Genomic DNA, 24,966 nt, shown 5'->3' with positions numbered 1-24,966 from the left:
ATAATTTTAAAAATTAGGCCAGACATTATTTGGACAACATCAAGTGAACAAACACTCACATTATAAGGGTCCCAGAAGAGAGAGAGAAAGTTGTGGAAAGCTCATTTGAAGCGTCCCCTCCTGACCTAGGGAGGGAAACAGACATTCAAGTCCAAGAATAACAGAGAATTCCAAACAAGATGAACGCAAGGAGGTCCAAACCCTGGCAAGCAATAATTAAAATGTCAATAGTTCAAGATAAAGAACAAATCATAAAAACAGCAAGGGAGAAACAAAAAGTTGCCTACAAGGGGAAGACAATAAGGCTGTCAGCTGATTTTTCAGCAAAATTTTGTAAGCCAGAAGGGAGTTGCACAATATATTCAAAGTGCTGAAAGGAAAAAAAAACCTACAACCAAGAATACTCTATCCAGCAAGGTTATCATTCAGCTATGAAGGAGAGCTAAAGAACTTGCCAGACAGACAAAAGATAAAGGAGTCTATCACCACCAAGCTAGATGTACAAGAAATGTTAAAGGGACTTCTTTAAATGGAAAAGAAATGGCCATATTCAGACATAAGAAAAATATGAATAAAAAGATGTAAAATATGACAATGTACTTAAAATGTGGAGAAGGGAAGAGAGGAGGAGAAATAAAAAGAAAGATTTTTTTCTTTTTTCTGTATTTTTTTAAATTTTTGTTTTCTTATTTTAGAATGTGATTGTACTTAAATGATCATCAAAGTAATATAATATGTTATTTACTTAAGATGTTATATTTGAACATCATGGTTACCACAACTCCAAAACCTATGACAAATACACAAAAAATAATGAGAAAGAGCCTAACAGAACACTATAGATACTTGATGACCACAAAGAAATAGAGTAAGGGAAGAAAAAAGGGAACAAAGAAGAACTATAAAAACAAGAAGATACATTTTAAAAATGGCAGTAAGTACATACTTATCAGTAATTAATTGAAATGTAAATGGCCTAAATGCTCCAATCAAAAGACATGGCGTGGTGGAATGGATATTAAAAAAAAAAAAAGAAAAAAAGAGAAAACCACAACTTATCTATCTGTTGTAAAAAGACACTAATTTCAGACCCAAAGATGCATACAGACTGAAAGTGAAGGGATAGAAAAACATTTGCCTTGCGAATCGAAGCCAGAGAAAGCTGGGGTGGCAATACATTCATCAGACAAAATAGACTTGAAAATAAAGACTGTAACAAGGGACAAAGAAGGCTGTGACATACTGATAAAAGGTTCAGTCAATTAAGAGGATAAAGTGATTGCAAACATCTTTGTACCCAAATACATGAAGCAAATATTAATAGACATAAAGAGAAAAATTGATGGTAATACAACAATAGTAGGGGAATTTAACACTCCACTTACAACAATAGTAGATCATCCAGACAGAAAATTAATAAGGAAACAATGTCTTTGAAGGACACATAGGAGCAGGCCAGCATAACAGAAATATACAGAATACTCCATTAATAAAAAAAAAAAACCAGAATACACATTCTTTTCAAGTAAACATGGGACATTCTCCAGAATAGATCACATATTAGGCCATAAAACAAGTCTCAAAAATTTAAGAAGACTGAAATTAAACCGTGCATCTTTCTTTAACCACAACGGTATGAAACTAGAAATAAATTGTAAGAAAAAACTGGAAAAAACCACAAACACATGGAGACTAAACAACATGATATTAAACAACCATGGGTCAATGAAGCAATGAAAAAAGAAAGCAAAAAAATACATGGAGACAAATGAAAATGAACTCCCCACAACCAAAATAAATAAATAAATAAATAACAGTCCAAAATCTCTGGGACACAGCAAAAGCAGTTCTAAGAGGGAAGTATATAGCAACACAGGCCTACCTCAAGAAATAAGAAAAAACTAAAAAAAAAACCCTAACATTACACTGAAAGGTACTAAAAAAAGATGAAAAAATAAAACCCAGGATGAGTAGAAGAAAGGAAATAATGAAGACCAGGGCAATAAAGAAATGATGTTAAAAAATAGAAAAAAATCAATAAAAGCCAGAACTGGTTCTTTGAAAAGATAAACAGAATAGACAAACCTTTAATTAGATTTATTGAGAATAAAAGGACAGAGGACCAAAATAAAATCAGGATGAAAAGAAGTAACAAAAGACATCCCAGAAATATAAGAGATTATAAGAGAATGTCATTAAAAAACTATATGCCAACAATGTGCACAACAATGTTTATAGCAGCAATGTCACAATAGCCAAAATATGGAAAGAACCTAGATGTCCATCAACAGATGAATGGATAAAGAAGATAAAGAAGATGTGATATATATATATATATATATATATATATATATATATATTATGCAGCCATCAAAAGAAATGAAAGCTTGCCATTTGCAACAACGTGGATGGAACTAGAGGGTATTATGCCAAGCAAAGTCAATCAAAGAAAGACAATTATCATATGATCTCCCTGGTATAAGGAATTTGAGAGGCAGAGTGGGGGGTTTGGGGATAGGGAAGGAAAAAATGAAACAAGATGGGATTGGGAGGGAAACAAACCATAAGAGACTCTTAATCTCACAAAACAAACAGAGGGTTGCTGGGGGGAGGGGGTGTGTGGAGAGAGTGGTTGGGTTTTGTACATTGGGGAGGGTATTTATTTATGTAAAATGTGTAAGCCTCACGATTCACAGACCTATAACCCTGGGGCAAATAATACATTATATGTTAATTAAAATAATTAATAAAAAATTTATATGCCAACAAACTGGACAACCTAGAAGAAATGGGTAAATTCTTAGAAAAATACAGTCTTTTGTGGATTTGTATGTTATCTCTGTGCAGGGACCATGCTAATCTTTTCTTGGTCATTCTAATTTTAGTAGTGAGCATGAAACACGCAAACATCCTTTTTTTCCCCCCTAAGATTTCATTTATGTATTTGAGAGAGAGAGAGAAAGAAAGCACGCTGGGGTTAGGGAGAGGGAGAAACATGTTCCTGCTGAGCAGAGAGCCTGATGTGGGGCTCAATCCCAAGACCCCAGGATCATGACCATAGCTGAAGGCAATGCTTACCTCACTGAGACACCCAGATGCCCCTAAAATCTTTCAAAACTGAATAAAAAAGAAATAGAAAATCTGAACAGATGGATTACAAGTAACAAAATTGAATAAGTAATAATAAAAATAAAAACTATAAAAAAAATGTCCAGGATCAGAGGGATTCACAACTGAATTCTACCAGACATTTAAAGAAGAGTTAATACCTATTCTTTTCAAACTATTCCAAAAAATAGAAGAGAAAGGAAGGTCTCCAAATTCATTCTATGAAGCCAGCATTATCCTGATACCAAAACCAAAGACACTACAAAAAAAGAAAACTACAGGCCAATATCCCTGATGAACATAGAAGCAAAAATCCTCAACAAAATATTAGTAAAATGCATAAAACAATATATTAAAAATGATTTATCATGACCAGGTGAGATTTATTCCTGGGATGCAAGGATGATTCAATATTTGCAAATCAATCAACATCATACACCACATGAACAAAATGAAGGATAAAATATGATCATTTCAATAGATGCAGAAGAAGTGTTTGGCATGATTCAACATCCATTCATGATAAAAACTCTCAACAAAACAGGGTTAGTGGGAACATATGTTAACATAATAAAGGTCATATACCGAAAACCCATAGCCAACATCGTTCTCAATGGTGGAAAACTGAGAGTTTTCTCTGTAGGGTCAGAAACAAAACAAGGAAGTTCACACTCATAACTTTTATTCACATAACACTAGAAGTCCTAGCCATAGTCAATCAGACAAGAAAAAGGAAAAGAGGCATCTGTATTGATAGACGTTAAACTGTCACTATTTGCAGATAACATGGAAAAGAGAAAATTCTAAAGTTTCCACCAAAAAACTAGTAGAAGTAATAAACAAATTTATTAAGCGGCAGGACAAAAAATTAGTACCCAGAAATTGGTAATGTTTGTACATACTAACAATAAAGTTGCCAGAAGAGAAATTGAAAAAGCAATCCCATTTACAATTACAGCAGAAAGAATGAAATACTTGGAAATAAACTTAACCAAGGAGGTGAGAGACCTGTACTTTGAAAACCATAAAATATTGATGAAAGAAACTGAAGACGATACAAATAAATAGATATTCTATGCTTATGAATTGGAAGAATTAATGTCAAAATGTCCATATTACTTAGAACAATATGCAGATTCAATGCAATCCCTATCAAAATATCAACAGCATTTTTTCACAAAACTAGAACAAATAATACTGAATTTGTTTGGAATCACAGGAACCCAAATAGCCAAAGCAATCCTGAGAAAGAACAAAGTTGGAGATATCACAATTACAGATTTCAAGATATACAACAAAGCTGTAGTTATCAAAACAATATGGTCCAGGCACAAAAACAGACACACAGATCAAAAGAACAGAATAGACATAGACATTTATGTCTGGGAAGACATAAATCCACATTTATATGGCCAATTAATCTATGAAAAAGGAGGCAAGAACATAAAATGGGGAAAAGACAGTCTTTTCAATAAATGGTGCTGTTGGAAAAACTAGACAAGTACATGAGAAAGAATAAAACTAAACTACTTTCTAAAACCGTACACAAAAATAAACTCAAAATGGATTAAAGATCTAAATGTGATGCCTGAAACCATAGAAATCCTAGAAGAAAACACAGGTAGCAATTTCTCTGGCATCAGCCATAGCAGCTTTTTCTAGATATATCTCCTAAGGCAAGGGAAACAAAAACAAAAATAAACCATTGGAACTACATCAAAATAACAAGCTTTTGCATAGCAAAGGAAACCATCAACAAAGCAGAAGTATAACCTATTGAATGACAGAAGATATTTGAAAATGATATATCTGATAAGGGATTGATATCCAAAATATTTAAAGAATTTACACAGCTGAACACCGCCCCCCCCATAATCTGAAAAAAATGGCCAGAGGACCTGAATAGACATTTTTCTAAAGAAGATATCCAGATGTCCAACAGACAATGTGAAAAAATGCTCAACCTCACCAATCATCTGGGAAATAGAAATCAAAACCACAATGGCATATCACCCTATACCTGTTAGAGTGCCTAAAGTCAAGAAGACAAGGAAGAGGGGCGCCTGGGTGGTTCAGTGGATTAAGCCGCTGCTTTCAGCTCAGGTCATGATCCCAGGGTCCTGGGATCAAGTCCCGCATCAGGCTCTCTGCTCTGCAGGAAGCCTGCTTTCTCCTCTCTCTCTCTGCCTGCCTCTCGCAACTTGTGATCTCTGTCTGTCAAATAAATAAATAAAATAAATCTTTAAAAAAAAAAAAGAAGACAAGAAAGAAGTGTTGGCAAGGATGTGGAGAAAAAGGACCCTGGGGCACTGCTGGTGGGAATGTAATTGTGACAGCCACTGTAGAAAACAGTATGAAAGTTCCTCCAAAAATTAAAAATAGAAATTCCATATGACCCAATAATTCCATTACTTGGTATTTACCCAGGGAAAATGAAAACACTAACTGGAAAAGATATATGCACCCCTCTGTTTATCGCAGCATTGTTTACAAAAGCCAAGACATGGAAGAGACCTAAATGTCCATTAGTAGACAATGGACAAGGAAAATGCTATATATACATATATATATGTATATATACATATATATAAAACATATAAAATATATAATGGAATATTACACAGCCATTAAAAGGATGAAACTGAGCCATTTGTGACAACAAGAATGGACCTAGAGGGTTTCATGCTAAGTGAAATATCACATGATTCCACTCATAAATGGAATCTTTAAAAAGAAGAATAAATAAAAAGCAGAAACAGAACTTTAGAGAACAAACGTTGTTGCCAGAGAGAAAGGGATGCATGGGGAGTGAGCGAAATGGGTGAGAGAAGAGAAGGAGATATAGGCTTCCAGTTATGGAATGAGTAAGTCACAGGAATAAAAAGCAGAGCACTGGGAATACAGTTAATGATATTGTAATAGTGATATAATAGGACAGATGGTAGCTACATTTGTGCTATAATGTATAAAATTATAAAATCACTTAGTTGTAAATCTGAAACTAATGTAACATTATGTGTTAACTATTCTCAAATAGAAAATACAATACTATCAATAACTACAATAAAGTAAAAAAAAAAAAAAAGAAAAAGCCTTCTGGGTCCAAGTATCTCTTTTATGCAATTGACATTTGGGGAAATTAATATGTCAAGGATTCTTAAACATCGACTCACAGCAACTGTGTTAAATGATGTTGCATGTTCTTTTTATAACCACACAAATTAAAGATAATAATTCCAAAATATGTCATTTTTAAATAAAATTATTTGTATTGCATTAAAAATAAGCTCCTGATGATGGTTTCCAGGGGGAAACAACCAATGTTAGAGGGTTGGAACTTTCAGTCCCACTATCTCCAGGAGTAGAAGGTGGCTGAAAATTAATCACCCAAGGCCAGTGATTTACCGAATCATGCCTGTGTATTGCAGCCTCCGTAAAAATCCACGAGGATGAATTTTGGAGAGCTTCCAGGTTGGTGCACACATCCCCATGCCCAGACGGTGGTGCACCCCACTTCCCTGGGGACAGAAGACAGCTCCGAGGCAGACATAGGTTCAAGGACTATAGTCAGGTCTGTCTGGGTGCACAATGGGCAGTAGAAGATCCATCGTAACTCCGAGACCATCCCAACACTGGGTGGAACAGAGTGAGGATACCAGGCAAGGAAGTAATCACCATTCATGCACTTGTTTATAACATATTAATTGAGCTCTGTCTAAGGCTCTGGTGTTTTAGCAAAAACCAACCAGATACAGTCCTAGCTCTCAAGAAACTTAGATTTATGTAGTTTGGAAGGTCGCTCATAGGTAACAGGAGCTTAACACTTAGGAGAAATTTCAGGCAAAACGCTCCATCTTTCAAAAGGGATATATATATAATACTCATCAGATTGTTTAGCTAGAACATGGGTATTAGAACTGAGGCACACTCCCCAAACTATCAATTTTTAGTAGGGAATGGGAGCTATAATATTTTGAAGACATCATCAGGATTGAAGGTACTGGAAGTTAATTCTCCCTAATTCTAGGGAGAGATTCGTAAATCCCAGATAAATCCTTAAAGCAAGTTTCTGGATGGGAGACTCTGTATCCGACACCAGGACCCAGACCCTAGGTCCCCCTGTGGTCCTCTTGTAAGGCTGGCTAAATGGCAGTCCTGAAATGAGCAGGACTGAGATTTTCGGAGGTGGAATGAGCGGGATCATCTGTGGGAAACAGGCTGGCAGAAGTGGGAAAGGAAGCAAGGAAAGAGAAGCATGATGACAAGAGCAGCCCTGTAGTGTCATTCTAGTGAGATCACTGGCATTTCTATTTGAGGGTTTTAAAAAGTGTGTGTGTGTGTGTGTGTGTGTGTGTGTGTATGATAACATAATATTTTGGAGGCAAGTGTTTTTTTGTTTTTTTTTTTTTAAGATTTTATTTATTTGAGAAAGAGAGAAAACACAAGGAACAGAGAGAGGGAAGGGCGGACTCCCTACTGAACAGGGAGCGCACGTGGGGCTATATCCCAGGACCCTGGGATCGTGACCTGAGCCAAGCAAAAATGCTTAACCAACTGAACCACGCAGGCCCCTCAGAGGCAAGTATTCTTCGTGATACGCAGTTTTCTATTGACCTAGATGCCTTCATTTTCTCCCCTTTCCCCACTTGGGCACATGGTTTGATTGAAGTCCTTGTTGTTTCCCAGGCATGTGCAGCTTGCTAAGTATTGACCAAGGCTTCCCACCAATAGCAGCGACTCCATGTTCCATGCATCAGTCATTGTAAATTCAGTTCCACATATACTTCCCAGACTCCCGGGAAATTAAGGTACTTCTGTTTTGGTTGAATAGTTCTACATCCAAAAATATTTTCTTCATACATTTCCATTTTGTTCATTTAAGGTCCAAGGAACTGGGTTTTGTTTGTTTGTTTGTTTGTTTTACCAGGTTTACATCGGCAGCTTGTGTGGTCAGTCCCTTCCTTGTATGTCCTACATGATGTGTCTCTATGGCTGAGAGCAGAAAAGTCTCATTCAGGGAGGATGAATCTTACTTTCCTCCTGATGCTCACAGTAAGTGAATGCTGCTTATGGTTCAGAAGTCAGCCTCTGAAGTATTCTTTTAACCCATCACTCCACCAAGGATAGGGCTTTTGTTCTGTCTCCTGCTTCTCTGGGTTCACAAACCACTCCCTAGAAACAGAATTAACTTCTACTACCTTGAGTCCTGACTCTGTCTTGAAAAATGTGTGGCTTCTGTTTTCTAGTAAAAATTGATGGTCTTTCTCCTCCATCCAGGCATTATCTATCTGAGAAGAGAGGTGAATTCTGGGTTCACTGTTCATTGATGTCCCTCGAGAGGTGGGCCGAGTGAGCTATCTTCTCCTGGATGGTGGCGAGGATAGTGAATTATCCATGCTGCAGCCATTTTTTCCCTAGGTTCTACGAATATCTGAAATCAAACCCATTTTCAGAATTTAAAGATCAATTTTTTTTGAAAAACACCTATCTTCTACCTGACAAATTAATGTTTGAGTCATAATATAATACTGGTCTTATTCTATAAAATGCATTATTCTGGTTTTATGCTAACAGAACTCTTGCTCTCTTCTTTCTCTGAGACATGTTGCAAATCTTATATGAACTAATAATAAATGGTACAAATAAACCACATTTCTCTAATTATTAGCTTTTATTTCCCCCACTGACCAAAGGAGAAAACATTTCAATCTACTTTACCCCAAATGTAATAACATATTAAATTACACATATTATTACATCAGTTTCATCCATCATTTTGAGTGATCTCTGATAGTGATGGCCAAATTCCTCTTCCCCCATTCTTTCCTAAGTTCGAAGATCTTAGCATTTTCTTTCAACATAATCTTTTCTTTTTCCAGATTCAACATTCTGACTCAGCTGTTCCTCAAACTCTCTATCATCCTGTCCATCTTGTTTCAATTCCAGTAACTCAATGACCCCAGTGAAACGTGGCAATGGGACACCACATATGTGTCTAATCAGTGGCACTAAGGCTTCTTTTGTTCTGAACACGCTCCTTCACTGTTGCAACCTAATGCAAAGCAGATTTGGGGGGCAATTACATCATTTTTTTGAATTCACAGCTATTAGAAATTATAAGCCATTTGCATATGAATTTCTACTGTTAAGTCGGATATCACTAATGCTATGCACCTGTAAGTCTGAAGTAGATTTAACAAGCTCACTTTTAGGACCTTACATTTATGTACACTTAACCACTGTATTTTAACCTCTCAGTGACTTTGTGAATCCTGATTCTGAATTGAAGTGTTATTACAAGAACTCTTTGTTTAATTTCATGCAAAAGTTACTACTCTTTTTATATCTTCATCAAAACATTAATTAAACTATTAAAAACAGCACAGAACTAAGTAAAGATTCCTGGGTATGCTAATTGGTGTTTCCTTTTAGGTTGAAATTATGCATTTTGAAGTTCTAAAGTTCTATTTAGTTAGGCATCGACCAGTTGCTTAACCAGGCTTGAACACATCTAATTCTACTAACATCTTAGCCAGGGACCACAACTTATCAGGTGAAATAAAAAGATATTTTGCATGCATAATATTAATTTTAGCAGATTAAGTATTTAGCACACTAAATATTAATATATTTATATTAATATATAATAATTAACATGCATAATATTAAACATTTTTAAAATGGCATTAAGTGGGTTTGTATTCTCCATTTAGCCATAATTCCCACCTTTTACTCTTAGACTAGTTTAACGACATATATTATGTACCTACCTGGACTCTTCGGACATTTGCATTGGCCAGCCCTATCTGAGTCATTCCAATTAAGATTTAGAAACCTTAAGAGAATATCACTCCCACCCTAAAAATGAAGAAAAAAGCCAGATAATCTACAAAATCATAAATCTCCTGGAATCTGTGGAAGAGCCAAGGTCACATGACAAGCAGGTCAACTGAATTTCAAAGGGTAACAGACCCTCTGAAGAAAGATGGGACATATAAGTTGCCTCATTTTTGTCAGAATAGAGGAGAAAGTGGCAGTTGCCATAAAAGTGGGTAAAAAGCAGGCAGCCAAACTTTAACAAATCCTTAAATGTCAAGTGTGGGATATCAAAACAATTTTTTTTTTTTAATTTGACAGAGAGTGAGAGAGCACAAGTAGGCAGAGCAGCAGAGGGAGAAGGAGAAGCAGGCTCTCCACTGACCAGGGAGCCAGATGTGGGGCTCAATCCCAGGACCTTGGGATCATGACCCAAGCTGAAAGCAGTTAGTTGCTTAACCAACTGAGCCACCCAGGTGCCCCAGCAAAACAATTTAGAATCTGCTAGAGCCCCAGTGTCAAAGAGCAAAATCTCAAGGTCTTTTCTAAACCTCCACTGGGTATTCACAAGAAAAAATGGGGCCAGGACAGGATCGGAGAGATTCCTCCTCCATGGTAATGAAAACAGGTTCACAACTTCTCTCATTTAAAGCAAAAACAATCCTGTGTTCTCTGCGTTTGAGGGACAGGCAGGGAAAACCATCTGGCTCAGGCACCTACAGTGACAGAAAGCAGAGGTCTACCTCCATTGGGAAGGGGCAGGACAGTGTCCATGCAAGACCCTTCATAGATACAAGGCAGAGTTTGACTGCCATGACAGGGGACAGAGAGGGAGGTTGGAGGACATTGACAGGGTGCTGAGATAGACCCATCCCAGAAGCCAAGCTAAGAGTCCTTCCTAAGTTTGAGGCTGGACCAGGAATACAGGGAACCCTCTCCTGCCCCACAAGGGCTTCATTGTCTTAATTCTCTCAACAATTTTATGAGGAGGTATTATAATCCCTTTTTCAGAGATCATCATATCGGGATGCTAGCCCAACATCGCTAACTTAGAGTAGGGCAAACAAAAGATTTCAACCAGGTCTCCCGACTCCAAGTTAATGAGTGTTTGCACTAAACTGCACTGTATTAAAAAATTGAAGGCAAGCATCTAAACCAACAAGATCACCACTAACATTTATTCAATACTCTCTGTAACTAGAGTAATGTTCAGTCTTCTTCCATAGTTTCTTTTACCTCTTGTTCTCTAGAGCCATTTTTGGGGTAGGGGGAGTTGGGCCGTGTTTGGTTCTTTTGTCCTCACTCTTTTTTTTTTTTTTTAATTTAAATTTAAATTTTTTTTCAGTGTAACAGTATTCATTATTTTTGCACCACACCCAGTGCTCCATGCAATCCGCGCCCTCTCCAATACCCACCACCTGGTTCCCCCAACATCCCACCCCCCACCCCTTCAAAACCCTCAGATTGTTTTTCAGAGTCCATAGTCTCTCATGGTTCACTGTCCTCACTCTTTTGACTTGAGTTGTTGACCTCTTGTACTCTGAATCTTGCTCTCCTGGAGTGGTGGTACAAGCCTGTTTTTCTCTGTTTGATTCTCATCCATATGAAACTGTAGTACCTAGTATCTCCTTTCTGACTCAGCATATTTCTCTGAACTTGACAGAGTATGTCAGTTCACAAACCATGATGGACATGGTTGTGATTCTCTAATCCAGTCTTGATGAATTATAGCCACAGTTTTAATGCCTCTTGGCCAGACTTAGAGTCTTGATGTCTAAATTTGCACTGGCATTATCTCTTTCAAGTTCCTATAGGATCAAAGGACACAGTGCTTAAGAAACAGGCAAATGTAGGCTTCCCTCCTGATTCTGCTTTTCCTAGTCTGATGACACTGAGCAAATTGCTTACCCTCTCTGTGTCTCAGTTTACACTTTTGGCAAATGGTGATAATACTACCCACCCCATATGGTCATTATTAGGACTGAATGGACAAAGTTTATGAAATATCTAGGACAGTGTTATACAGGGAATTCTCAAGGAATGACAGTTACTACTGTTGTTTTTATTACTATGATTATTATGGTTTACAAGGAGTTTGCCTAGACCTAAATTGATATCTTTATTTTTCTTAGCACTATAGGTTAATCACCAGGTCAAACCAGTCAAAATCCTCTATCTGTGCAATAGTTTCCTGACAAATGGACCTCACTTTTCACATATATCCATGTTTTCATTTGTATTCAGTTGGTTAACTGCTTAGCCAAAATCCTGGGGAGAGGGGGTAGAGGGAAGATAGATTAATTACCAGATAAGGGACCATTTGGGTTCTTATAAACTTTAAATCATATAATTCCTTTAAGTTGCTCAGCATTTTATTACATTCACTCTTTTTTTTTTTTTTTTTTTTTTGTAGGCTCCATGTCTAATATGGGGCTTGAACTCAAGGACCTAATATCAAGGGTCAAATGCTCTACTGACTGAGCCAGCCAGAAACCCCCTCACTCTTTCTTATTTACTTTTTTCTTTTTTATTCTGTTTTTAAAGAACTTTATTTATTTATTTGTTATATGAGAGAGAGAGAGAGAGAGAGAGAGAATGCAGGGGGAGGTTAAGAGGGGGAGGGAGAGCGACAATTAGACTCTGTGCTGAGCCCAGAGCCCAATGCTGGGCCCATCCCAGTACCCTGAGACCACGACTGGAGCTGAAATCAAGAGATGGATGCTCAACCAACAGAGCCACCCAGGGTCCCCAACACTCTTCCTTTTTAAAAGAAATTATGAATGTTATGAAGATTATTATTCTTTTCTATTTTTTTTTAAAGATTTTATTTATTTATTTGACAGGCAGAGATCACAAGTAGGCAGAGAAGCAGGCAGAGAGGAGGAAGCAGGCTCCCTACTGAGCAGAGAGTCCGATGCAGGGCTTGATCCCAGGACCCTGAGATCATGACCTGAGCCAAAGGCAGAGGCTTTAACCCACTGAGCCACCCAGGTGCCTCTATTATTTTCTTATAAAAGTAAAATATGTGTACATAGTGCAAATAGATGCTTTGTAATTTCAATGTATATTTAATTATAAGAATGTTAATTGATAGATACCATGTTATTCAAATGGAGAGACTAGTGAGAATATTTTAACTGAGATATAACATAGGTTTTCTGGGCCTGGCGTCCCATTTCATTGCTTAATTAATAGTATTATTTTTCTCTTACTTTAAAAAATATGCCTTCAATTTTTGTTTCAGGCTTGGAGACCTTTGGGTAAAACCTTAATTGCTGTCAAGGAAAACACAATTTTCCGGCCAACTTAATATAACCACACAGTTCTACATTCATGTAGGTTGTGTACAAAACAGAACTGTCTTGTAATACTGAGAAGGAAAGTTTTGGTCAAGCTGGTTCTTCTGGGTTTTGACTGTAGGTGCATAAACATTGACATTTGTGACTAATGACCAGGAAAACAGCTACTCACACCAAAAGTTCAGGATTAGTGTTGTTCACTTACTGGCCTAGAAGAAAGACTTACTATAATTCTCTCAGTGATTTGAATTGGGAGGTCCCAGAGCCAGCTGGGCAGAAAGGGCCAGCAACTAAACACATGAGCTCTCCTTGCTCGCTCACTTGTGCCTGATCTTCCTTAAATTAATCAGGGGGTAGGTTGCAGACTATAGCTAGGGATTAATCTGAAAAGGTAATTATCTATGAAAAGGGTGATGCATTGATTCTCATGTAGCAAGGCACATATGACTGACTGCAGGTTATTTTCCAAGGGGAGATTTTGGATTGGAGTATGGATTAAAGAGGTTGGTGCAACGTTACCCTTTACCTAGAAGTAAGGTGTAGTAGTAGAAGGAAGGACAAACAAAAGAGAGATGAGAGACGGTGAAGAAAAGCAAACCTATTTTAGGATTTTACCTTGAGTAGGTCCTTTTTTTTTCTTTTAAAAAAACCTTACTTGAGATATAATTTGAATACCATAAAAGTTACTCATTTTAAGTGCACAGTTCAATGGGTTTTAGTACATGTATACATTCAAACCATCCCCAGAAGCCAGTTTTTTTTTTCTTAAAGATTTTATTTATTTACTTATTTGACAGACAGAGATCACAAGTATGCAGAGAGGCAGGCAGAGAGAGAGGAGGAAGCAGGCTTGCTGCTAAGCAGAGAGCCTGATGTGGGGCTTGATCCCAGGACTCTGGGCTCATGATCTGTGCTGAAGGCAGAGGCTTTAATCCACTGAGCCACCCAGGCACCCCCACAAGACAGTTTTAAAGCAAGAAAAACTTATATATATGCAAAAATATACAAAAATAAAGGTAAGGAGAGTGAAGGGATGGAATATGTCTGTAAAAATAAAAATTACAAAAGACTCTAAAAAAGAAATTGATAAGATAAGAACTTGATTGAAAGAAAGAAAGGAAAAAAAGAGGAGAGAATGTGATCAGTCTGGAGACTAGCCATATGTTAGATTTAGGGTATATTTTGATCTTTAAGGAGAAACTGTTTCCCAAATTTTAAAGAAAGGAAAACTTATATGTATAAAAAAATAACATTAAATACAACAAAGGGATAGAATATAATTATAAAAATGAAAATTAACAAAGATTTTTAAAAAGGTATTGATAAGGGGCCCCTGGGTGGCTCAGTGGGTTACAGCCTCTGCCTTCAGCTCAGGTCATGATATTGGGGTCCTGGGATCAAGCCCCGCATCAGGCTCTTTGTTCAGCAGGGAGCCTGCTTCCTCCCCTCTCTCTCTCTCTGCCTGCTTCTCTGCCTAGTTGTGATCTCTGTCTGTCAAATAAATAAATAAAAATCTTTAAGAAAAAGGTATTGATAAGATAAAATTGTTAAAATAGTTTAAAATAGGAAAGAGAAGACATTCAAAAAATAGAAAAAGAAAAAATAATGAAGATTCAAAGCATTTAACTTAACTAAAGAATCATGGGAAAGAAGCCATGAAGTCTATGTGCTGTATCCCCTAGCTCTGGAGTTCTGCAGTTCTCATTGATTGGTGAACAAGTTCATCTTGGTTGGATGTTCTTGCTGATCTGGGGGAGGGACCTGATGTGGTGATTCTCAAATGTCTTTGCCTGAGGTGGAATTGCAATTGCACCGCCCTTGCCAGGGGCCAGGCTAAGTAATCTGCTTGGGTTCGCCCTCCGGAGCTTTTGTTTCCTGAACACTTTCCATAGAGCTTGGAGGATGGGAATGAATATGGCGGCCTCCCAATCTCCAGCATGGAGGAGTGGAGAGCTCAGATCCCCACTCCTCAGTGCACCCTAAGAGAAAAGCAGTCAATCCCTCCCAACTCTTTAGGTCTCTGACCGTGCTCCGAGCTCACCCGTCTTGTGACCGAACGTTTCTGTCTCTGGCTCATGGTCCCATTTGGAGTCTCCAAACCCTCCTCCCAGAGGAGGAAGGTGAGTCTCCCTGGATCTGCCACTTATGGGGTCGTTGCTCAAAGAATAGTGTCCTGAATGTGCCTCGGATTATGGTTTAAGGTGACCCTGAGCTGAGAGCCCACTGTTCAGCTCCGTCTCTGTAACCAGGTTCCCTGCTCCGATTTCTGGGAGCTCTGCTGCACTCAGGTACCCCTGGTCTTTCTGTGACCCCCACAGGTCCTGAGACCACACTGTTCCTGCGAGGACTCCACCCCCTGCTTAACCTCTGGAGCAATGTCCCTCAGTGGAGCAGACTTCTAAAAGTTCTGATTTTGTGCTCCACTGTTCTACTGCTTGCTGGGAGTGGACCCCTCCCCTCATGGTCTATCTTCCTGTATATTGCCTGAGATCCATTCCCCGCCAGTCCTACCTTCCAGAAAGTGGTTGCTTTTCTGCTCCTAGAATTGCTGCTCTTCATCTCTTTGATCTTCTGTTGAGTTTATAGGTGCTCAGAATGGCTTGCCAACTATTCAGCTGAATTCCTGGGATCCAATGAAATTTAGGTCTCCTACTTCTCCAACATCTTGCTCCTCTATCCTGGATCCCACTCCTCCCTCTTTAAAAAAAAAATAGATTTTATTTATTCATTTGAGAGAGAAAGAGAGAGAGGGAGGGAGAAATAGACTCCCTGCTGAGCCAGAAGCCTGATGCAGGGTTCCATGTGGGGCTCCATGTGGGTCTCGATCCCAGGGCCTGGAGATCATGACCTGAGCCACCCAGGTGTCCCTTGAGTTGGTCCTTTGTAGATGAAAAAAACCTTCCATTATCAGATTTAGGTTAGAAGTATTGAGTTACCAGAAAATGCAGAGATAAATAAATTAGTATTTTTTCACATTTTTTCTGTTTATAACATATAAGAAACTTCTATTTTAAAGATTGGTGTTAGAAATTTTTTAAAAAAGAAAATGAGTTATGGTCTGCTAAAAAGTATGACTTTTATATTGACTAATATATATTTTTATAAGTTCTGTATCTAGGAATATGTAATAGTGTATATAAAAATATCTGAGTCAAAAATTCTTTTTATGCATGTTTCCCTCCTCATATACCAAATATACACTTAGCAGCTTAGAAATTTTCATTATCTGATTTAGTTGTATTAAGTGATAATGTAGATAGAATATACAAACATTATTAGCCTTATTTTATACAGTGAGAAAACTGGGTCAAATAGGTGAAATGCTTCTGTTAAGTAACATATATTTAGCAGGTATTAGAATTAGGCATAAGACCTTCATCTGTTGTCTATTGCCTTTTTTTTTTCATTTATATTCAAGTTAGTTAACAAATAGTGTATTATTAGTTTATTATATTATATACATAATATATATATTAGATTATTATCATCAGTTGCTTATAACACTCAGTACTTATTATACCAAGTGCCCTCAGTTAATGGCTGTCACCCGGTTACCCCATCCTACCCCCCACCTCCCCTCCATCAACCCTCAGTTTATTCCTTACACTTAAGAGTCTCTTATGGTTTTCCTCCCTCTCTGTTTTTATCTTATTTTATTTTTCCTTCCCTTCTATGTTCATCTTTTTGTTTCCTAAATTCCACATGAGTGAAATTATATGGTATTTGTCTTTCTCTGAATCATCTACTTCTTAAGATTAGATTAAACCCGGATACGTTTCTACTATATCACCTGGACCATAGCAAAGTAAAATGTGTAATATATGTTTATATTAGTTTAATTACATTTAAGATTATGAGGCACAGGGACGCCTGGGTGCTCAGTGGGGTAAAGCCTCTGCCATGCTCAAGTCATGGTCTCAGGGTCCTGGGATCAGAGCCCCACATACGGCTTTCTGCTCAGCGGGGAGCCTGTTTCCTCCCCTCTCTCTACCTGCCTCTCCACCTGCTTGTGATCTCTGTCTGTCAAATAAATAAATAAAATCTTAAAAAAAAAAGATTATGAGGCACGAGATGTTTAGAGAGTAATAGAAGTACTTTTATTTTCTTTCCTCGTCAAACTCCTGAATATTACCCACATTTGACCACATTTATTTCACAACACAGAGTGGTGGTTACAATGAGACCTAAAGAATTAAATTAGTCATCCAAAAAATAAAGTTCAAGCTCCAAATATGTTCACTTTAAATATATGTTATGTGCACATGTGAATGAAGAGTCAAGATGTGGGCTTAAAATCCAAATAGTTACTTTATTTCATTATGTGACCATTTGCCAGCCCAATAGCTCAATTGTCATCATTTCCTTTTTTGCCCATTCTTGTATATTCATTCTGTCTGCCCTGGAGTACCTCACTTTCTTCAACTTTTTTTTTTTTTTTTGGCATATTATACTGGATAATCCACTCCCTATTCTGAACAGAATGGGTGCTAACCGCTGATTTTATGGATATACGTATTGGCTTTGTATATTTCTCCTCTTTGAACATGATAATGTTGGGTCCATTATCAAAGAAACGAGACTGAGACAAAGTTACGCAAAGCCTTATTCTATGCCAAGCATTAGAAGTTAGACTGACCGGCCAGGGAAATGAGGCTGAGACAAAGTGAAAGTTATGTAAAGCTTTATTCTATGCCAAGCATTAGAAGTCAGACTGACTGGCCAGGGCCGCCTCCGAAAAGAGTGACACCCCTTGGTCTTACAGGTCAGTTTTTATAGGGCACAATTGCAGACATCTACCTATGTGGCTTTGGCTGATTGGATGTCTCCTACCTGTGTGTTTTAGTAATGGTTACCTGGAACTGATACTAGTAACTGTTGAGGCATTTATTAAACAACAAAATGGCCTTGTTTTAGGTATGTGTTTTAGTAATAGTTACCTGGAACCGATACAAACAAAATGGCCTTGTTTTAGGTGTGTGTTTTAGCAACAGTTATCTGGAACTGATATCAATAACTGTTGAGGCATTTATTAAACAACAAAATGTCTACCTACCATGGAGTTACTATGGCTAAGTAGGACCAGGCAGGCCCTAGGGGGTTAACATGTTTTAATGTGGAATCGACCCCAACAATAAAAATCAGAGTATTAAGGGTGGGGTGGCTAAGTCATTTAAGTGTACAACTCTTGATTTTTGCTCAGGTCATGATCTCAGGGTCATGAGATCAATCCCTAAGTCAGGCTCCACACTCAGTGGGGATATTGCTTGAGATTCTCTCTCTCCTTCTGCTTCTCTTCCCTACTCCAAGTGCTCTCTCTAAAATAAATACATAAATTAAAAAAAAAAAAAACAACCAGGATACTAAGGTGGGAAGTTTCATTTGGTCTAACCAACAATATACTCCAGGAATCCCTTTCTTGTCCTGGTCAAGTGGTGTTATTCCCATGTTTAAACACAATCTGTGATGAGAAGCTCATTGTAGCAGCCCTTTTCAAATGTGAACTTGTCTCTTCGATTTTGTGGTTTTCAAAACAAAATTTTCCTCCCTGTCTTTTTAACCCTCTGTTTATTGTCCTACCCTTAGGATAACATGTCTTTTTTCTTTTCCCACATGCCGTACCTCTGCATATTTTTACCTAGAGGTCATATAAACCTTCTCTGCATCAAACAAAACAACACTCATTATGTCAGTCACTGATCATATAGCTTAGTTTTAACTGCTTTACTTTTCATATTTATTCTCCTTTAGACATAATGCCCTTGATATCCAGAGCCTGTTTCTAGGCTATAAAATAGAGCCATAAAATGAGCTGGGACAGAGAGCCATTCTGATTTAAGGGACATGTACATCAGAGCTTTCTAAGGAGGAGAGGTGGGTTGCATGAAATTATGGTATGAAGAGAGGTCAAACAAAGGGAGGGGTCTGACTTTCTAATTTTGATCCTCTTTGGCTCTAATGACTAAGGCACAAGAAGATGAAGAGAGGGATACTGAAATTAAGTTCCAGTTAAGCTTAGAGAGGGAGGTATGGTTGGGGTGAAGGTGACTACATTTCTTGCACTTTTATGAAGGGGTAAGCTTTCCAATTCACACTTCCCCCAAAGTCACATGATCATTAAAACATCAGCCAATGATGAATTATGGAAGAAGCATCACCATCAAATGGGGAACATCCACAAGGTTCCATTTTGGTACATCTACCCATCTTTTGAATTATTTTGCATTTCATTTTGTTGTTGAAGACAGAAAGAAGGCATTTCACTAATTCTCTTTGAAAGCCAATATTTATGTGTACCAGGATTAGCATAGTTATCTGTTAGATAAACTAACTATACTGTAGGATAGTCTCTCATGAAAGATCTTGGAAAACTGGAGGCTTAAAAATATGGATACTGAAAAAACTTTGAAGTATACATAGGGCTAATTCTAGAGCTTGAATATCTAAATACTTAGCTGATCCTGTCAAGATCTTATTTAGCCCTGAAGTCATATCTATTTGTTTTTAATATGAAGGTAATAAATCATGTCATTGTTTAACATTGTAAGGTATGTGTACACAAGGCAGTCACAGAGCTGAAATATGACTTTGAAGCTTTTTAACTGCAACATTTAGAAACCTAGTTCAGCTTGTGGAAAACCATGGACATATTTTGGTTTGGCTCAGTGCCCTCTTTTCATCCTTCAGGTCACTGAGTGCAAAGGGAAAAAAATCCTCAAGCTGTAAATATTTTTGAAGTACAGGTTTATTTTTCCCTCTTGCAAAACCAACACTGAATTATTTGATTTTGTCCAAGGGATCTAGTTTTTTCCAAGGCAGGGGATTGAAAAGTGCTTTATCACTGAAAAGTGCTGTTTAGATTGATTACAAACATGTGACTTTGTAATTCCCAAGGGAATCTTATCAGAAACTAAAAGATGACTGCAAAGAGGTTTTTCAGTCTCAACATTTCTTCCTGCTTTAGGGTTGTATCTTCTCTTTTCATGCTGTTGAAAGTCTGGTCAGTTTGCAAATGTTGTCCATTTTTAGTTTTGCTTTTGCAAAAAAACTCCTTAAGCTTCTAACCTGCAGAAGATATCAAAAATTGAGTTTCAGTGCTGGTTTTGTTTTTAACTTACTTATGACTTTAACCCAGTAATGTTTTAGTTTTCACATCTCTTGATTATGGATAATAACCTTTTTGCCTACAACCTATAGATGCTGTTAATATTTGTGGGATTGATGTATATGTACAAAAGTGTTTAAAATAAATTAATTTATAAAAATGGAAAATTAATGCCATATATCCACAGCTCCTTGGGGGAAGGAAGGGCACAGCTTATATAGAGAAGATCTTGAATTGTGTTTGCACTGAGCTGGAAGAAGGCAGGGTTATCAACCCTAAGATTGCTTCTCTTTTTCTCAGGGCATACATGCAGGCATACAAATGCAAATACCATTTCTAGTTAAGTCTACACCCACAGCTGACATTCTAGATATTAAGCTTAGTATGCTTCTCTTTCAAATCAGTCCTGACTTCTTGTATATACCAGGAAAATGTAGGGGCTCCAGAAACAAGTAATTCCCAGGGGGCCAGATAAGACTTAGATTCCCCCTCACCTAAAGAACTCCTCAGAAACCACATCAGTCTGGGCCTCTTTTTACCTTACTCTTGATTGACAGCTTGAGAAACTTGTCTAGCTGTTCAGCTGACAAAGAAAATCCTCTTTACTTGTCCGTAGATTATGTTGCTACTTTGTAATATAACCTGAGATGTACTCTGGGAGCCATGCAGCAAAACATCTGTGTACAGGACCTTGTCTCCCTGCCTTTAAGGTGACTATTTGAAACACTTTTGTGTGTGTGTGTGTGTGTGTGTGTGAAGATAGTCCTCTCCAAATTTTGTTTTTAAAACGCAGACATCTCCTTGGAAAGACAAAGGCAAACTTGTCTGGGTCAGTAGTGGGAAGGGAGTAGATAGAAAAAGAGACACTGGAAAGGAAAAGTGTGGAAGTTTAAGACAATATTTTCTTTCTTTGTCATAGTTCTAGCTTGGACTGACCTGGGCTCAGGTCTTCCTATACCAAAGCACATGTTAGTACTTGCCCAACAAGTACGCAAATCTCTGGGGTGGAGAGGAGTGAGTAAGACCTGGCCTGGGAAATTGTCTAAACAGCACTTCATTTGGAGACTTCGTATGACCTTTCTTTGTCTTCTGTCCTTTTGGCCCAATCAGTGGGTTTATTTGGATTATGTGTTAGCTAATCATTATGCAGCACCTAGGCATTTTGAATGGTAAGGAAATAAAGCAAATGGGGTCAAGAGAATGATCTCAGATAGCACATGCAATGAATTTACTGGCTCCCTAAGTCTGCACTGGGATCTCCAATAAAGCGGGCTGTATTAACAAAGATGCAGGGCTACAGCAGGTGATATGATTAGCTTTGAAGTGAATTTTAATGCCAACCTTTTTTCCTATGGCTGTATTATCTCACCCTTTTTGGTTCTTTCCCTCTGAGGAATCTGTTGCTAATCTTTGTTGGTAAAGATATTTTATTCAAAAGCATAGGTGACTTCCTCATCAAATTTTCAGGTGAATCAGATCTCCAAAAAGAACTAATAAAATAAATGACAAAATTATCTCAACTACTGAATTTAAAGAGAGAACAGGTAAAAAAACAATAAAATATACTTTTGCATTTAGATTATAAAATTTACTCAGAAGGACAAGATGGGGGAAGATATGATTTTCTAGCAATTTATGTCAAAAATACTTAAAGGCTTTTAACAGGGCATGAGAAGTAGCCATGAGAGAAATAAATGCAGGCTCTGACTCCCAATAAGGGCAACAAGAGTTGGGTAATGAGCAGTCACAATTAGTTATACTCTGAAACCATCAGATAATATTTTGCGCTTCATATTAGGTCCTATAGGACAGATATTGACCAACTAGAATGTATTCAGAAAAAGTTGCTTTGGGGGTATGTGACATAAGCAAGATAGTGAAGGGGGAAGCCTTGGACATGCCTTCTCCCCATAAACACCCATTCAATAACAATTTACAAATTCCCTTTGCGAGTAACCCAGAAACTGATTGAAAGATGGCTGTGTCCAGAACAAACAAAACACTCACTGAAAATGGTAGAAAAACTTGGGATTCCCCTCTCATTGGAGTCCTTGTCCCTAGCATAGCTGTATGATTGGGAAGAAAGTCTTTGGCTCCCACTTTCTCCCAGGGGAAGGAAGGTCCTGTTTTGTACATACAGCATCCCAACTTTTCTGAGGCGGCTACCCAGAAGACTAGCTTCTGTGTTACCAGTTATGTAATCTGATGGGTTTGGCATAGCCTAGTCACCTGGGAGAAAATGGAGATGGCAGCTTGGTCTGGTAGATGTGACAGCTTCTTCCCTGTTCAGCACAAAATGATTAGGATCTGGAAAAATGCCAGCTCTCAGCTATACATAATGGGGTGGTGGGGAGTTCATGTGTCCAGTGCCCTAAATTTCCTAAGGATGACCAAAGAATTAACATCTGTCAGTCTTACCAATCTTGGAGGTCTAATGTGTCTGGTAAAGTCTAGCTGCTAGAACTAGAAGAGGATGGGGATGGGAGGTTATGTGTGTGTAAATGCATGCCATAGATTCTCAGCTTAGCACAGGAGAAGCAGATTAAAAAAAAAAAAAATCCCAATTCTCAGCTTCCTCCAGAACAGCAAAAGAGTTGATCAATGCATCTAGCATCCTAACCTCTCTGGGGCTTCCCCAAGATCTGCCATCTATTTTGCCACTCTTGGAGCTTTCATGGGTCCAACAGAGTCTAGCCAATGAGGAGAAATGGAAATAATGATTTGAATGGTTAGTCACTATTGTTACACCTCCTTCTGCTTCCCTAACCCAGCACAGAGCAAAAGGACAAAAAGCACAGCTCCCTGTTTCTTCTTGAGTAGGGAAAGAGTTAATAGAGGCCCCCACAATCTCTAGCTGGGCTGAGTGATGAAGCTTTTCTTCTGTATGAGGCCTGTCCATGAAGACTGGGACAGGTGCTTGCTTTGTCTAATGTCCAGACACCAGCAGAGTATCAAGGGAAATGAATCAGGCAAAGTTGTTCTGAACAAAGAAACTAGATAAATTTTCAGAAACCAACCCTAATGAAATGGAATTATATGATTTATCTGAGAGAAAGTTCAGAATAATTGTCATAAAGATACTCACTGAGGTCAAGAGAATAATGCATGAACAAAAAGAATTGCAACAAAGTGATAGAAAGTATTAAAAAGTACCAAAATAGAAATCATGAAGGTGAAGCACACAATTGAATTGAAAAAGTCACTAGAGGGGTTCAATAATAAACTAGATCAAGTAGAAGAAAAGATCAGCAAACTTGAAGACAGGCCATTGGAAATAATTCAGCCAGAGAAGAAAAAAGAATGAAAAAAGCAAAGAAAGCTTTAGGGAAATAACTGAACATCAAAAGGACCAATATACACATTATTGGAATCCCAAATGAAGAAGAGAAAAAGAAAGGACCTGAAAGTTCATTTGAGGAAATAATGTTTGAAAACTTTCCAAATCTGGGAAAGGACATGGACATTTAGATTCAAGAAGCCCAACAAAAACCCAAGTAAGATGAACCTCAAAAAAATCTATAGATCTTCCTCAACTTATGATGGCATTTTAATAAAAGTATTATAAGTTGAACATATATTTAATACACTTAACCTATTGAATATCATAGTTTAGCATAGCCTACCTTAAAAATGTTCAGAACACTTACATTGACTTGCAGTTGGGCAAAATCATCTAACACAAAGAGTAACAAGTATTGAATATCTCACTTTATTGAAATTTATGTAATTTGTTGAATGTATACTAAAAATGAAAAGAGAATGGTTGTATAGGTACACAATGGTTGTAAATATACTCTTGTGATTGTGTGGCTGACTGGGAACTGTGATTTGCCATTGCTTCCCTGCATCATGAGAGAGTATCATACTATATATTGCTAGCCTGAGAAAAGATTAAAATTCAAAGTTCAAAGTGTAGTTTCTGCTGAATGTATTGTCTTTGCACCATTGTAAAGTCAAAAAATTATAAGTTGAACCATCATAAGTTGAGGAATGCCTGTATTTTGAGACACATTATAATCAAATTGTCAAAAAAGTCAAAGACAAGGAAGGAATCTGAAATCAGCAAGGGTAAAGAAACTTGTCACATACAAGGGAACCCCCATAAGAGGATATTTCAGCAGAAACCTTGCAAGTCGGAAGAGAGTGGGAGGGTATATTCAAAACGCTAAAGGGAAAAACCTGCCAGCTAAGAATAATATATCTGGCAAAATTATCCTCTGAAAATGAAGGAGAGAAAAAGATTTTTCCAGACCAAAACATATACAACACCCCCCTTAATGCATACACAAACACACACACACAAGGGAGTTCATCACTAGATTTGTCTCATAAGAAATACTAGAGCATTTTTCAAGTTGAAATAAAAGATGCTAATAGCAACATGCTGGTATAAGAAAGTATGAAATTCATTGGTAAAAGTAAATATATAGACAAATACAGAATGCTGTATTACTGTATTCTGGTTGATATGTCACTTTAAATTCTAGTTTAAAAGTTTAAAAGGAAAAAGTGTTAAAAATAACTAAATAAAAACATGTTAAAAGATACACAATATGAACAGATGAAAATCGTAATAACAGTAACATAATATGTGTGGAGGGGGAGAAGTTATAGTGTAGGGTTTTCGTATGTGATTGAATT

General features: G+C 37.6%; 1 non-coding gene across 1 annotated transcript; it reads right to left on the bottom strand.

Moving 5' to 3' along the window:
• Positions 1 to 2,802: 2,802 nt before the first annotated feature.
• LOC123390077 lies at positions 2,803 to 2,905 on the bottom strand. The gene has a single exon (XR_006604721.1). It is a non-coding gene; the product is annotated as a U6 spliceosomal RNA (small nuclear RNA).
• Positions 2,906 to 24,966: the final 22,061 nt, after the last annotated feature.

This window comes from Mustela putorius, unplaced genomic scaffold (assembly GCF_011764305.1).
Source record: "Mustela putorius furo isolate JIRA1106 unplaced genomic scaffold, ASM1176430v1.1 tig00537227_pilon_pilon_pilon, whole genome shotgun sequence".
NCBI lineage: Eukaryota > Metazoa > Chordata > Mammalia > Carnivora > Mustelidae > Mustela > Mustela putorius.
This window is presented reverse-complemented; position numbering and strand designations above follow the sequence as displayed.